We start from the raw sequence: 16,473 nt of genomic DNA, 5'->3' as shown, positions 1-16,473 counted from the left end.
TCTGCCCATTGGGGCCTCTGAGTCAGAAGCTGCAAATAAACTGTTTTCTTGATAACGATCTTGGGTCTCCCTCCCCACCCCCCGCAAACCCCTGTTTTACTGCAACAACATCAAGCGCTCGCTCCAGCGTGGTGTGGTGGTTAAGAGCGCTGGTTTGGAACGGGGGACTGATTTGGAGAACCGGGTTCGATTCCCCGCTCCTCCACAGGAGCGGTGGCCGCTAATCCGGTGAAATAGATTTGTTTCCCCGCTTCTCCGAATGTCAGGCCCTGCCTGTACAGTGTGCAGTGAAAACCAGGCATGGTCTGACAGAGATGTTGTGCTTTCTCCAGGTGCTGGCCAAGGTCAGCGCCAACAACTGCCAACTATATATTTTGACTATGGACTCTGTGGGAATCTTACCCCAATGGGGGGAGGGTTGCCATGGCATCCTGAATTGTTCTATGCTTTCAGTATATGCCCTGCACCGTGCTTTTAGTTCTCATTAGTGCCAACTTGAATCTTAATTGCTCTTAACCTGTAGATCTTCCAATAAATCAACTCTCTTTCGGACTACCTGTCTACGGATGTTGTTTATGGGATTGTCACAGGACAAGTGCTCCCATTTTGGCACTAATGAGAACTAAAAGCGCGGACTCTAATCTGGAGAACTGGGTTTGATTCCCCGCTCCTCCACATGAAGCCAGCTGGGTGACCGCGGGCTAGTCACACTCTCTCAGCTTCGCCTACCTCACAGGGTGGAAGTCAGTGTTGTGGGAGCCAGTGTGGTGTAGTGGTTTGGAGCAGTGGACTCTGATCTGGAGAACCAGTTCGATCCCCCAGCTCCTCCACATGAGCGGCGGAGGCTAGTCTGGGGAAGCGGGTTGGTTTCCCCACTCCTACATGGGAAGCCAGCTGGGTGACCTTGGGCTAGTCACAGCTCTCTCAGCCCCACCTACCTCACAGGGTGCCTGCTGTGGGGAGGGAAAGGGAAGGTGATTGTGCGCCGGTTTGAGTCTCCCCTAAGTGGAAGAGACAGTCGCATATATATATTTATTGATATGGTCTGTTCGACCAGCCAAAGGTTAATGCATAAAATTATCTGACTTAATAAAACTGTACAACTAGTATAAATTACAAAATTAGATAAAAGACTAATGATGACAAAATGTAGGATATTAAAACAAATCACAAGATTTAACTTAACAACTTAATATTTCTAAAAGTATAGCCCGGTTTAGTAATTTTTTTTCCATTCTATTGGTAGAGAAAGTTGGCATATAAAAACCAACTCTTCTTCTTCCTCCTCCCTGAGGGAAAGCGTGGAGAGAGGGGCTCCGCGCCTCTCTCTTTGGAGGGGGGCAGGAGAGAAGCCGGGCCCAGCCACGTGAACCGGCTCCCCCTTGGCCTCCATAATGAGGAAAGCCCCTCCTCCTGGCTGGGCTGGTTCCCAATAACATTCAAGCCTTTCTGGAGAAGGAAGCTGGTGTTTTCAACCCTTCCACCTCTCCTTCCATGCAATAAGCGTCAGCGTCAGAACGGTTCTGAAGCTTGCCCGGCCACGAAACACCAGGATGATTCCCCTACTGCAGTATCGTGTGAATCCAGCCCCAGTTGTTTCCGCAGATTTTGGGTTGGAGGGAGGATTGCTTATTGACGTCAGATTTTTAAAAAAAGGATCACACATTTTGGGTTGCCATGGGGAAGGAAAGTTTATCTACTCGGCTGTACAGGACAGGATCGCGCCATGCTTCTTGGGGAGGGGCTGTGGCTCAGTGGTAGAGCATCTGCTGGGCACGCAGAAGGTCCCAGGTTCAATCCCCGGCATCTCCAGTTAAAGGGACTAGGCAAGTAGGTGATGAGAAAGACCCCTGCCTGAGACCCTGGAGATCTGCTGCCTTTCTGAGTAAACAGTACTGACTTCGATGGGACAAGGGTTTGATTCAGTATAAGGCAGCTTCATGTGTTCATGTGAAACGTGTAGAAAGAAAGCAACCTGCTCCATATTACGTTTGGTTCAGTGCTGATTCATGGTTTTGTTAACTCAGCGTTTTGGTGATCTGGGGCTTTTGGTAGATTGCAGCAGAGAGCTGAGCGGAGTTTGTGTTCTTCCCCCAGATTTCTCACTGAGTTTCTAAAACCAAAACGCCCTATCAGTTGGCAGAAGAAAATGTCAATGAGGAACATCCTGCACCAATCAAGTCTCATTCTTTCCACAGGCATTAACCTTTTTTTCTTTGATGGTATCCGTGAACAACACACTGTCAGATGCTCAAGGAAAGAGGGCTTTTATTTTCATAGGTCATTTATGCATGGGTGCTTTCACTCGTGTTTGCCCCCGGTCTGTCTCAGTTGTACCTTGAAGTTATGCATGAGTTTCCTGTCCATTAGAGATGACATCGCTGCCAGCCCTCACAAATTCTGGACCTTCCCGTTCCTCTATTAACCCAATTCTTCCCTCTCCCCCGAGCTCAGCCCGGGTGAAATCCCCATGCATAATGCAAAGCGCGGGACACCCAAGCTTGATTTCTATCACAGCAAGCATGCAGCCAATTACAAAGCAGCATGTTAAGAGGCGGGGATTCAAATTCTTCCTGCTTCCTGGGAGCTCTTTCTGAGCAGAAGAAAGGCTTTTTAAAAACGAGGTTTGGATTTCTCCCCCCCCTTTCAGATTGCTTTGTTGTTGTTTTTTCTTCTTAAAATGCTTTTTTATTTGGCAATTGGGTTTTGGGGGGCGGATTTTCTCTCACACTAAGCACTACAAAGTAAGCCAATTACAAAGCAGCATTTAAAGGGGCGGGGGCTTGATTTGAGCTTGGAGACTGCTGGTGCATAGATTCCCAAAAGGAAGGTGTGGGTCCAGCGAGCAAGGAACCTCAGGTAAAACTCCCATGCATAAATGACCATAGTGTCTGAGAATCTCGTTGTTTGGATGGGAGACCACCAAAGAACACTGGGGACTGCTATGCAGAGGAAGGCAATGGCAAACCACCTCTTCTCATCTCGCCTTGAAAATCCAGTGGGGTATAACTTCATGGGATTGTCCTGAGTCGGTCGCAACTTGCTGGCACTCTTTATCTTTCAGTAGGATTTGCTTATGTGTCATAAGCTTGCTGGGGGTAAAGGGAAGATGACTGGGGAAGGCACTGGCAAACCACCCCATAAACACAGTCTGCCTAGTAAACATTGGGATACCCCATGGGTCAGGAATGACCCAGTGCTTGCACAGGGGACTACCTTTACATAAGGTTGAAGTGTTTGTATGGTGAAACAAAAGGTTTGTGTCACTCCTGCATACTACCTGTTTAATAACTGGTTGCACAGTAGTAACGTTACTTCGTCAGGCTGGGAGTGAAGGCTGGACTTTCAAGCTGACACCTGGATTTCAATCTGAAGAGGCTGGAAACCCTTCCTGGTTTTAGTATCCTATTTCCAGACACTGTTTCCTTATAACCCTGTGCTCTGCATTCTCATGGAAACAGGTGCTCTGATAATTGGATGCTGTTTGCAGGTCAGAGTCCAAACCTGACTCTTGAAGGGGAAAAAAGTTAGGTTAAGGAAATGGAAGGAAGGGCTAATTACCAAGGAACAGTACCTACAAGTTGCTGAACGCTGTAGAGTGTTTGTTAGGGAGGCCAAAGCTCAGAATGAGCTAAGATTGGCCTGGGAAGCTCACAATAATAAGTTTTTTTTTGTTTAGTTATATGAGCACTAGAACAAGAGGAGAGCCAGCGTGGTGTAGTGGTTAAGAGCGGTGGTTTGGAGTGGTGAACTCTGATCTGGAGAACTGGGTTTGATCCCCCACTCCTCCACATGAGTGGCGGAGGCTAATCTGGTGAACCCAGTTGGTTTCCCCACTCCTTCCCCACTCCTTCGCAAGAAATCAGAAGGAGATTGAGACTGGGAAGGGCAGCCATGAAAGAGCTAGAAAAGATTTTTAAGTGTAAGGATGTGTCACTGGCCACCAAGACTAGATTAATTCATGCCATCATATTCCCTATTACTATGTATGGGTGTGAAAGCTGGACAGTGAAGAAAACTGATAGGAAGAAAATAGATTCCTTTGAAATGTGGTGTTGGAGGAGAGTGTTGCGGATTCCGTGGACTGCCAAAAAAACAAATCAGTGGGTTATAGATCAAATCAAGCCGGAACTGACCCTAGAAGCTAAAATGACTAAACTGAGGCTGTCGTATTTTGGTCACGTCATGAGACGATAAGAGTCACTGGAAAAGACAGTCATGCTAGGAAAAGTTGAGGGCAGCAGGAAAAGAGGAAGACCCAACAAGAGATGGATTGACTCAATAAAGGAAGCCACGGCCTTCAATTTGCAAGACCTGAGCGAGGCTGTCAAAGATAGCACATTTTGGAGGACTTTGATTCATAGGGTCGCCATGAGTCGGAAGCGACTTGATGGCACTTAACACATACACACATGAAGCCGGCTGGGTGACCTTGGGCTAGCCATATTTCTATTAAGAGCTCTCTCAGCCCCACCTACTTCACAGGGTGTCTGATATGGGGAGGAGTGGGGGATCAAACCCATTTGTGGGGAAGGGAAGGAGATTGTAAGCCGGTTTGATTCTTCCTTAAGTGGTAGAAAAAATCCTCATCCTTCTCCTTCTTGGAATTTTCAGCCTGGAGAAGAGGAGCTTGGGGGGGATATGTTTACTCTTTTTAAGTATTTGAAGGGATGTTATTTAGATGAGGGTAGGGGGCTTTTTCAGTTGGTAGTGGAGGATAGGACACATAATAACAGGTTTAAGTTACAGGTGGGGCAATATTGGCATGATATGCGGGGGGGATGTAACAATAAGGGCAGATCAATGGTGGAATCAGTTGCCCTGCAATGTTGTTGGTTCTTCCTCCATGGAGGTGTTTAAACAGAGTTCGGGCGGTTATGCTTTTGGTCATCCTGTATAGTGCAGGGGGTTAGACTGGATGGTTTTTCTGCCCCTTCCAATTTTTTGATTCTATTATTCTAGGAACTTTTTGAATTCTATGAATGTGGAGAAAATAGTATAGGCAAACATATATTCTATGGGCACAGATCCTCACCATATTGCTAGAGACATTTGACTCCTAGTGAAACCAGTACCACACTGTGATTTAGGTACTCTGCCTTAGTTATGACAGTAGTGGTGAAGGGTTTTTTTCAGGGGGGGGGCGTGTAACAAAGTGCCATTCAGTTGAGTTGTTCCAGATAGTCACAGAGCTACACAAAGTTTGTCTTTTCCAGCTCAATGTGATGAATGTTCAGCTATTTCACAGCCAGACGTTCAGACTTGGGTAACTCATAGGACTGTTAGTTGAATCGAGGGATAGAAGTTAGCACTCCCTTGGGAGTCAGCATCAGTCAACTCACCGAGTCTTACTTCATAATGGATAGGTGTAAGATAGACATAAGCCTTTGCAGGCCTTCAGGGTCAATACTGTTGCCTGCCTGCGCTGTATTAGTATAAACCAACAACAGTGATACCTCTGTTCTGCTTTAATGAAAACTAGCGGACTTAAGACTTCCTGCCAGAAATAGCCTTGCTGCAGGGGAGAGACAGACAACTCTTTAAAATTTTAGTTGAGTGGTTGGGCACGGAAGAGGATGCAGCCTTTGAGGAAAATTTTAAAACCTGAGGGAGAAACATGTCCCAGTGGTATAGGGCTCAAAATAGTTCAAGAATGCAAGGGAGAGATTTGGGATGTGCCCAGCTCTGATGTAATAGGAACCATCCACCGAGAGCCCATGATAGTAGCTCAGGCCGGCTCCAAAGAATGTGCAACATTTACAATTGCTGGAGCCAAGAATCCAACTCATTGAGCTGCAGTGCAATCCTAAACAGAGTTACCGTAAACCTTTCCAAGCCTTTTGAGATCACTGGCCTTGGAAAGGGTGTAACTCTGTTTAAGACTGCTGAGTTCGAGTCCAGTAGGACCTTAGAGAGCAACAAGATTTCCAGGGTAAGAGCTTTTGCAGTCAAAGCTCCTTGCGTCAGATACCATGATGATGGATTTCAACTCCATGCGGCTGAAGGTGGTTCCTTCCATGAAGATAATTTCAGAAGGTATCGGTATTGATCTGCAGTAGAACTGCTACCTTTGAGTCAATCAATCAATCATCAATCTTTATTTAAAAAATCAGTCATAGACCAACACAGCTCTTCACAATTTACCACTAAAACCCTTGGTATTAAGCTCTACCCACAAGTTGATACAAACAGTAAAAAAAAAGTTGTTTGCACTCTTTACAAACTATATACTACCCTTTAAAATTATTGACCTACCGATGTTCTCAGCAGCGTCTGACGGATTCTACAGGCCGCTGCACAAAACTTAGCCATTCCTACTGTAACCTGTGGATTTTCGTCTATAAACAGCATTTTAGTGTACTCCTGACCTGTATGGCTGGGATGCCGACTAAGCCAGGGGGAGATAAACTTAGAACGAACCTCTTGATATAGTGGACAGCGCAGTAGAACGTGCTCCGTTGTTTCAGTTTCCTTTAGAGCACAGTGACATACCCTCTCCTCCAGGGCAACCTTTCTGTATCTCACATCCACAACTGTTGAGCTAGCTTGGAGTCTAGTAGCACCCTAGAGAGGAACATGATTTTCAGGGTATAAGCTTTCGAAGGGTCAAAGCTCCCTTTGTCAGGACTGTACTTGGTTGGGACTGCTGGTCTAGAGACTAGGAAAGGCAGCCGTGAAGGAGCTAGAAAAGATTTTGAAGTGTAAGGATGTGTCACTGGCCACCAAGACTAGATTAATTCATGCCATCATATTCCCTATTACTATGTATGGAGTGAAAGTTGGACAGTGAAGAAAGCTGATAGGAAGAAAATAGATTCCTTTGAAATGTGGTGTTGGAGGAGAGTGTTACGGATACCCTGGACTGCCAAAAAAACAAATCAGTGGGTTATAGATCAAATCAAGCCGGAACTGACTCTAGAAGCTAAAATGACTAAACTGAGGCTATCGTATTTTGGTCACATAATGAGACGACAAGAGTCACTGGAAAAGACAGTCATGCTAGGAAAAGTTGAGGGCAGCAGGAAAAGAGGAAGACCCAACAAGAGATGGACTGACTCAATAAAGGAAACCACAGCCCTCAATTTTCAAGATCTGAGCAAGGCTGTCAAAGATAGGACATTTTGGAGGACTTTTTTTCATAGGGTCGCCATGAGTCGGAAGTGACTTGACGGCACTTACACACACACATGACTGTGCTTAGGAGTTTGACCAATAAATTTCACTGCAGATTAATATGACCCTTTTGATACTTCATTTATCAAGAAAAAAGGGGGTGCTGATTGTGCTCCCGGGGGCATTCACTAAGTAGTATCCTTATGTGTGTCGTCAAGGCACAGCTGACTTCTGGTGACCCTGTAGGGTTTTCAAGGCAAGAGACGATGGGAGGTAATTTGCCATTGCCTTCCTTCGTGTAGGCTGAGAGAGTTCTGAGAGAACTGTAACTGGCCCAAGGTCACCCCGCAGGCTTCATGTGAAGGAGGAGGAGAAGAGTTGGTTTTTATATGCTGACTTTCTCTACCTTTTTTAAAGGAGAATCAAACCAGCTTACAATCTCCCTTCCCTTCCTCTCCCCGAAACAGACACTTTGTGAGATAGGTGGGGCTGAGAGGGTTAAGAGAAAACTGTGACTGGCCCAAGGTCACCCAGCAGGCTTCGCATGGAGGAGTGGGGGAATCGAACCCGGTTCTCTTAACCACTGGCCTTATCCGTTCTTATCCAATATAAATGAAACCATCAGGTAAGACTATAGGAATGGACTGGAATTAATTGGCCAGTGATGGCCGACTCTTTTTCATGTCAGACAGGGTTATTTCACATAGTATAGAAATCCATGTTTGCTAGCAAGTTCTTAGCTTTTTCTTTTTTGTGTGTGGACAGGTTGTTGTGATCAAGCAAATTTTAACAGGATGTTTTGGGAGAAGGGAAATGCAAACCTTTGAACTCAAACTGTTATGTGTTTTTAATGTCCTTGCTGTACTGCTTTGAGTGTAGGATAAAGTACATCTTGTATAAATAAAAACCTGCACATTTTGAAGGACTCCTCAGCAGTGATCCAATTGTTATATTTCCAAGTATACAGTAATGTTCCATACTGTGAGCACCTTTTGAAATCTCAGCCCTTACAGATGCTTCCCTCCCTGTACATTACTATTTAATATGTGCTAAATGTACTCTTAAAATCTGCTTTGTTTTAAAATTTGGAGTAGAAATAAATGATAAGAGATGGAAATGCAACCTGTTTTCTTGTGGTATTGATTAGCATATGTATGTATCACTCAAACAGAAATGTGATTGCCACAGCAACTTGTAGCTTGAATTAAACTGAATCATCTTGGGCACATTTTTTTTAAAGAAAAGGAAGGTTACAATATTTTGATTGACTCGTGTGTGTTTTAATCTCCTGGCATCAACAGACTGGCTCTTGTTAACTGCAGTCTGTTCAGCCTAGAGTAGACGCATTAGCACTTAATGGACTGCTTCTGAGAAAAATCACCAATGTTTTGCATATGGATCAGTACTCCAGGTTTAAGGCATCATTTATTTCCTTCAGACTCCCTGAGCCGTCCTACGTCTCCTGTTAAAGCTGTCTAAAATCTCCCCCGCCAGTGAATCGATGCTTTAGCATCAGATTGTTGTCGTTGGGCTTAAATTTCTGGGGTGTTTTCTAGGTGTCGTTTTACCTTCCCAGAAACACCATTTTCCAGGGAGAGGGGAGATCCCTCTTTCATTGGCATGGATGTATTGTTTTTGCACATTAGGCAAGCCCTGCTGCTGTGTCAATCACTGCACGACAACCAGTTTAAGACCAGTAGAGCCGCTGAACTTTTGTGTGATTGGTTACAGTATTCTGGGAGGGATTTCGCTGGAAGGAAGGGCTGCAGTCGCTCACCAACAGAGTTCGGGCTGCCTTTGCTTCATCATCTAAAGGAAAATCCCCAGATAAGGCATACAGTGTTTTCACTGAGGCGGGAGGAAAATAAGCAGTGATAATTGTTTCACAGGAGAATTATTCGTCATGATGATGCAGCTGGAAAGATAAGGCTACTGTTAACACTGCAGGTTTCTGTTTGCCTGATGAAAGAGTCCTGCTAGACGAAGCTGTGCAAGGTAGGTAGGAGGCTGTTTTCTTTTACTGAATGTTTAAAGACTTTACTGCAGTGTGCTGCATACCATATGTGCGGCTTAGGGGAGTCAAGGAAATGAGATTTCTCCATTGCACAAAGGATCTGTGTAGGTGAGCGTGTTTATTGTTTAAGCAAATTCGGCTTGAAGCAATTTGAATTGTGACGTGTCTGTGCAGATCGCAAGGATGGTAAGTCTCCCGTTAAAAAACCACAAGAACACATATGCCAAAAATTATGTAAAGAAAAACGCAGGCAAGTGTCTTCTAAAAAGTATTACTTGTCTAAATAAATTAGGAGAACTTTGTACCTTGGAGGGAAAAATTAATGATCTTTACAGTAGATAGATTTGAAAGGGAGTTTGTGGAATTAACATATTTTGTCCTAAGGGCCTGCTAAATCACTGAAAACTAAATATGATGGTTTTAGCAAAACTTTGTAGTAAAATTAAGTAACTGTCGGTTTCTGATATATCTATATCAATAAAATAATGGAGAAAATTGTAAATATGCATTATAGAGAATCTCATATTGTAGTTTAATTGGAATATCCTTTTTCCCCCTTTCCATTTTGAAACTAGTCAGTACTCTGGAGCCCTTACATAAAATCAGGAAAGGATGGGCTAGTAATAGTTACTGCAGATATCTGATCTATATCCATTTTTAATGAGAACACACAGTCGGTACGATAATTTAATGAGCAGGGCTGGCTTTTGAAACGGTGCTTTCGTCATGCTGAAAAGTGTTGGTTTCGTTGATAAGAACTAGTGGCAAGCAGCAGAGAAGATTTATGATAAACGCTCTTACTTATGAGAGGGAGAAAGCGGCCATTGGGGTGAAAGTTGGACAGAGTTTGTAGCCCATTTAATTAGCTCCAGTATCCATTGCCTTCAAATACAAATTTTATTTTTGTCACAATTTGCCTCCTATGACACCCCCTCCCTCCACACACACAAATGCACATTTCCAGGGTATCTACCACACTGAAAAATTTTCATCATAAAGAATGAACTTGGGCCTATTTCGTGGTGTCCTGTAAATATTTCTTCTACAGAAGGATCTGGTTTTTTAAGGGTTCCCTGTTGAAGTAACAGATGTTTAAGCTGGTAGGATGCTTTCAGGATTGCACTGTAACTTTGTATTAAAACGCTACTAAAGAAACTAATATTGCAAAGCAAGAATAGTCGCTTTTTATTTTTAAAGGAAGATGTTTAAAGAAAGGTTATGTTTTGCATGCTACAGTGTTGTTGTAATTTGCAACAATTTTTTTTGAGTTTGTCTTTCTGGAAAGTGGCTGGACATGCTCAAAGATTTTTCCAGTCCAAACTTTTCTGTATCTGCTAAAATAGGAGTGCATCACATTTACCTGCCCTATCTTTTGCTCTCTGGTCAAATGCAGATGGGAATGGGTCTAACAAGTGAGAATATCTAGAAGGTTAATTTTGTGCCTAGAAGGTTAATTTTGATTATTTTTTTTGCTGGTTTGTCTGATCCAAATCTGTACCTTTTTTTGAAATTGGCACAGTACAGAGCCTTAGCAGAGGTTTACTGCGGTGTACTGGAGTCTGTTTTTCATATTTTCCCACATTTCTGAAACTCCTTTCCAATAACATGCCCGGCTGCTGTAAAGGGACATAAAGGAAGATGACTCCTTGTGCGCATGGTGCAGTCTTCCAGATGATGATCTCTTTGTAGGTTGCGATCAGTGGCGGACTGGCCAGGGTGTCAGCTTGCCCAATGGCAATGGGGACCCCCTTAAACATTAGACAATATGTTATAAAATGTTAATAACCTTTTAGTAGCTTGAAAATATAATAGAAGTTCCAATGCTATTACTGTATGCAACTAAAATTTTAATTGTACCTTTTTCCCACTTACGTATTTTTTAAAAACTTTATTTCTTATAAAAAATTAAATGATAGCCTTATAGTTGTGGGTGGGCCCCATTTGTCTCCTGGCAACCAATATTTTTAGACCCAGTCCGCCACTGGTTGCGATGTATTAAAAAAACAGGCCCGCCCATTTAAAAGTAGTATAACCGTATCTAAATGTTATTTGAATTGCGTCAGTGTTATCAGTAATCATACTTTAGCTTAAAGGTGTCCGGGCATATCGTGTTTTGCTAGGAAATAATTATATTTTTGTTTAAATTATCAGTCACTGACAGCTAATATGCCCTGTGTACTATACATTAATTAAAGTAATATCAAGGCCCCTGCCTGTAGGTGTGTGAATTAACTATCAGCTTTTTATAACCACACACAGTCTAAGCTTTAAAAAAACACACACAGAGATTGAGTGGAGGGTTTCAACTCTTATCTTCAGTTTTATGTTTATTTTGCACTGTAAAATTAAAAAAAAAAGGCAGTGAGAGCAAGCTCAATACTAGGGGGCTGGTATGGAAAGATTTTGCTCTCTCTTGATTTGGGAAGGAATAATCAGTCAGGCCAAACAGGCTTCATACCAATGGGTGGGAATTGCATTCCTATGTAGAATGTGCCTCGGTCCTTTTGCTTGAGTTGTCAACAGTTATTTGCTCTGTAAGTAATTTTTGTGAAGCGCATCAGCTCTCCACTTATGGGGCATTGTCGTCTAGACTGCCTAGAATGGTGGACGAGTGGGTCGGCCCCTAGGCATAAGATTGGGTTGGAAGCTCTTTGGTAATTTCCACCGCTTTAGTTACCAAGCCATTTCCTAGAGTGTCTTGGTCAACCACAGAAGGAAGGAAAGCTTTGTCTATAGAGTGCAGGACAAGGCTAGGGTATCTTCATACAAATTCATGGAATGGGATCAAGCTTGCAAAGAAGATGTTGGTATTGACCACCATCTATATGTATTCCTGTACATAACGTGGACGACTAGTACTGAAATAAGGCACCCCACCCTCCATAAGCTCTACATAACTTTTTGTTTGCTTCTGTTCATGGGAATGCAGTTTTTATTTGGAAAGGGGATGGGTAGTCAAATATCAGATACTTCAGTCATCTGCATATAAAGGAAAAAAAATGTGATGGTCAAGCTGAATGTCCCATGTGTATACTGATTTATTTGAGAAGGGGTTAGAGATTTGGCATGTCTGCGGTTTCAGTGCTGTGTAGAAACTTGGAGCATGATGATGCAGTCTAAATTAAGCACTTCTAGATCCCATTTATTTGAATGGGAGTGGTAATTACTTGCTTAAATATCTTACATTCGAATCAGCTGGACCTTAATGTACTGAGCTTTGACTGGACAGCATACTTTGTTGTTGTTGTTTTAATCCGAAGAATTGTAGTTTTTTGGAATCCGAAGAATTGTAGTTTTTTGGAATCCAAAGAATTGTAGTTTTATGTTTTCTTTAAAAATATTTATTCTGTTTTTTAATAAATGTATTTTAATAGATGTAAACCATTCTAAGACCACCCTTGGTTGGGAAAGGGTGGGTTAAAATCTAATCAATCTGTTAATTAATTAAGCCCTTAAATACATTAAGTCCTATTGAACATGGGAATTACAGACTTGTAGATCTGTATATAAGTAATGATTCCTACATAGGTGGTTGTATTGTTGTGATTCCTGTCCTGGATGGCCCAGACTAGCCTGATCTCTTCAGATCTCGAAGCTAAGCAGGGTCGGAGCTGGTTATTACTTGGCTGAAAGGCCAAAGGAAGTTCAGGGTCGCTATGCAGAGGAAGGCAATGGCAAACCACCTCTGTTAGTCTCTTGCCTTGAAAACTCTACTGGGTTGACATAAGTTAGCTGTGACTTGATGACACTTTACACACACATTGTTGTGATATCTGAGTTTGAAACAGGATATATTGAATAAATATTTAAGAATAACATTAGTATATTAAATTGTATTTTTCAACAAATGTTCATGTCTGTTGCAAAGCATTGAGCGGAAACTTGCCTTGTAGCAGTCCAGAATTCCACAAACTTCATCCAGTTGTTCATAAAGTTGTCTACTATTTCAAGTTCTGCATTAATTAACGTTATTCCATTGCTATGCCATGCTACTCCCAGCCATTCTTCCCTTGAGTGAATTTATCTTAATTACCTGTATCTTGTTAATGCAAATTTAGTGGTCAATACCAAGTTCACAGTGTATCACATGAATACATGAAGCTGCCTTATACTGAATCAGACCCTCGGTCCATCAACGACACTATTGTCTACTCAGACCGGCAGCAGCTCTCCAGGGTCTCAGGCAGAGGGGTCTTTCACATCAGCTACTTGCCTGGTCCCTTTAACTGGAGATGCCGGGGATTGAACCTGGGATCTTTTGCATGCCAAGCAGATGCTCTACCACTGAGACACCCCCTCCTCTACTGTGTCCTGTGTCCTCGCATTGTTTTGAAGATGGCCCAAAAGGTCTACTACCAGATCTGTCTCCTAGAATCTTGTGCAGTGCTTCCAAGACATCCCCCACCTCATGCTTCCTGATTTATGACCATGCTTAAAATAAGTATTTTAAACTTCTGCTCTCTCTTACCCTGTAATTATTATCCAGCTTTTCTTGTAAAGGTTATGGCAAAAATCCTGAACTTCAATGAGCAATAACTACTGTAATGCTCAGACTGGAGAAACAGTTTGGGAGTGATTCTTCATAAAAAAAAAAAACAGATTTCTATGGATTCCAGTTTTTTCTCCTGTCCCCCCCCCCCCCCGAGTTCTTTTATAAGAACATAAGCATTTTTGGCCTCCATGACTAATAGCTATTATTTTCCATGAATTTGTCTAATCCCACTTTAAAAGCATTTATGGTAGTGGCCACTGTTACATGCTGGTTCTTTAAGTTAATTACACTTAGTGTGAAGAAGTATTTGCTTTTATTTGTCCTAAATCTACTGCCCATCAACTCTATTGGGTGTACCAAATTCTACTACTTGGAGAAAAATGCCTCTTTCTGCATGAGGGAGCCATAATTTTATGAATCTCTATTGTGTCACTCTTTAAACTACTCCCCCCCCCAATTCAAAAAGCCCCAAATTATTTAGCTTTCCTGGTGAAAGGCCTTCATAGGAAAGGGCATTAGGAAACTGGCTGTTTTGTTTTCTATGATTTACTTAATAACCCCTAACACAGAATTTGCCTTTATCACCACTGCTGTTCACCGAGTCAACATTTTCATCCCACTATCCATTATGATCCACGTATGTCTTTAGTTTTTAGTCCGAATGATTTTTCAAATTGTGAAACTAAATATTGTGTTTATTGTGTGCCCTGTCCGTGTGGAAAGATTTATGTGGGGTCTAGTACACAGCCCATAAAAGTTAGGATATTAGAGCACAGGTCGAGGATACGGGCTAAGAATGTTATGGCTCCAGTGGTCGATCATTTCATTCAATTTCGCCATAATGAAAACGACCTTCGCTTTTTTGTGGTTTGGAGACTTAGAGGCAAGCTCTTTGATAGAAGAGATATGGAGAGATTATTAAGACAGAAGGAGGCATATTTCATCCATTTATTCAAAACTTTAGCACCACAGGGCTTGAATTTGGAAAATGACTTGTCATGTTTCATCTAATTGTGTAATGGCCCTTTAAGAAGAGGAACAGTATTGCATCGCCTCACACACCGGTTTGTTATTTACTAGACTCCCCCACGGGGGTAATGGCTGTTACTATCTGTATCCCAGCTGGGAACCTGTTGACTCTGTAGTAGATGCTGTGAAAAGTTGGCTGAACAATTGCTGAATAACTGCTAGGATTAAATGATATAATATCCCAAATTGGGAATATTGGAGAGTTATATTAAGTATCCCTATGGGGACTTTATGGAAAATTGTGAAAATATGCATAAGTTGAATTTGGAACAAGTGTATGCACTGCTGTTGTTATGTAAGTAGAACATTTTTATACATATATATTTTCATAATGGTTAAATGATAACTTTTATTGTGTGAATGTAAATGCACTTTTCTATATATACAGAAGTGGGACTGAGAAAGACTGCGAAACGATCGTATCCCTTTTTACTCCTCAGTTTGAAGATACCATTTTTGGACAGATTGATATTGGATACCATTTATATGGACTTCTTCATAAATATTATGCATACTTTATTTCATTGGCACTGTCTATATCTTTCACTTGCTGCTTGTAGTTAGTTAATACAATTTTGTTATGCTATGGTTGTGTCAGCTGTTTCCTGTACTAATTTCCTAACCTTGGTATAAGTACAGAGGTGTTCTCTTTGTTGAGTCCTTGCCAAAACATGGCAGCAATACTGGCTGAAGGAAGAGTGATGATTCTTTCCTGCGAACTGTAGCCAAAATTAGATTTATAATATCCTATCCTGCCTTTCTCCCCAATGAGGACCCGACTGGGGGAAACCAACCCAGTTCACCAAGTTAGCCTCCGCCGCTCATGTGGAGGAGTAGGGAATCAAACCCGGTTCTCCAGATCAGAGTCCACTGCTCCAAACCACCTCTCTTAACCACTACACCACGCTGGCAGGGTCATTACTTGGATAGCAGACCACCAAGGAAGACCAGGGTTGCTACTCAGAGGAAGGCAATAGCGAACCGCCTTAGTTCATCTCTTGCCTTGAAAACCCCATGAGGTGGAACTTAATGGGGTTACTATGAATCATTTGCGACTCGATGGCACACTTTGCCTAACTTTTTAAATATAAAGTGTAAGCTGTATATTTCCTGTACATTCACTACATTAACACTGAGTCTTATATCTAGGGTCTGTTATCTCAGCTTCCCTGTTCTAAAGCAAGTGTCTAGCCTTTGTGATAGTATATAAAAATTTGAAATGTGTAGGCCGTATCTGGTAAAGGCTTGAAAATGGAGATGCATTGGATGGGACTGTGTAATTTCTCTAATGAATTTATTTAATGTGCTGAAAAATTAGTGTTTTCTGTTGCAAGATACAATTGAGAGACCTAAAATAAAATAGGAAATGCTGTAATGGGTTATTTCCCATGTGTCATAAGCATAACTGCTTTTAAGAATATTACCATTAAAATTTCTCTGCCACACCTAATATGGTACTTTAGGACAGTGAGGAATGCTTTGTTCATGCTTAGTTGTCCGTTTTATCTGATCTCCTGAATTGTTGTAGCAAACAAAAGCATAATTTTAGTTTGATATAAAAGGAAGAACCATGCTTCATTTGCCAGATATGTTTTATTTTATGTTTGTTTTAAAACATAAAGATCTCCGTAAATTTTAAAATTCTTTTGTGATGAAAAGGCATAATTCATGCTATTTAGCACTGTTCTCTCTTAACACCATTACTACTAGCACTGGATTAATGTAGTAGAAGTAACAAGGAGATGCCAGGGTCCTCAGGTGGTAGGGTTGCCAACCTCCAGGTGGTGAACTGGAGAAATAGGCACAAGTACCAAATGCTAAGCTG

Source organism: Euleptes europaea, chromosome 16 (genome assembly GCF_029931775.1).
Source record: "Euleptes europaea isolate rEulEur1 chromosome 16, rEulEur1.hap1, whole genome shotgun sequence".
NCBI lineage: Eukaryota > Metazoa > Chordata > Lepidosauria > Squamata > Sphaerodactylidae > Euleptes > Euleptes europaea.
This window is presented reverse-complemented; position numbering follows the sequence as displayed.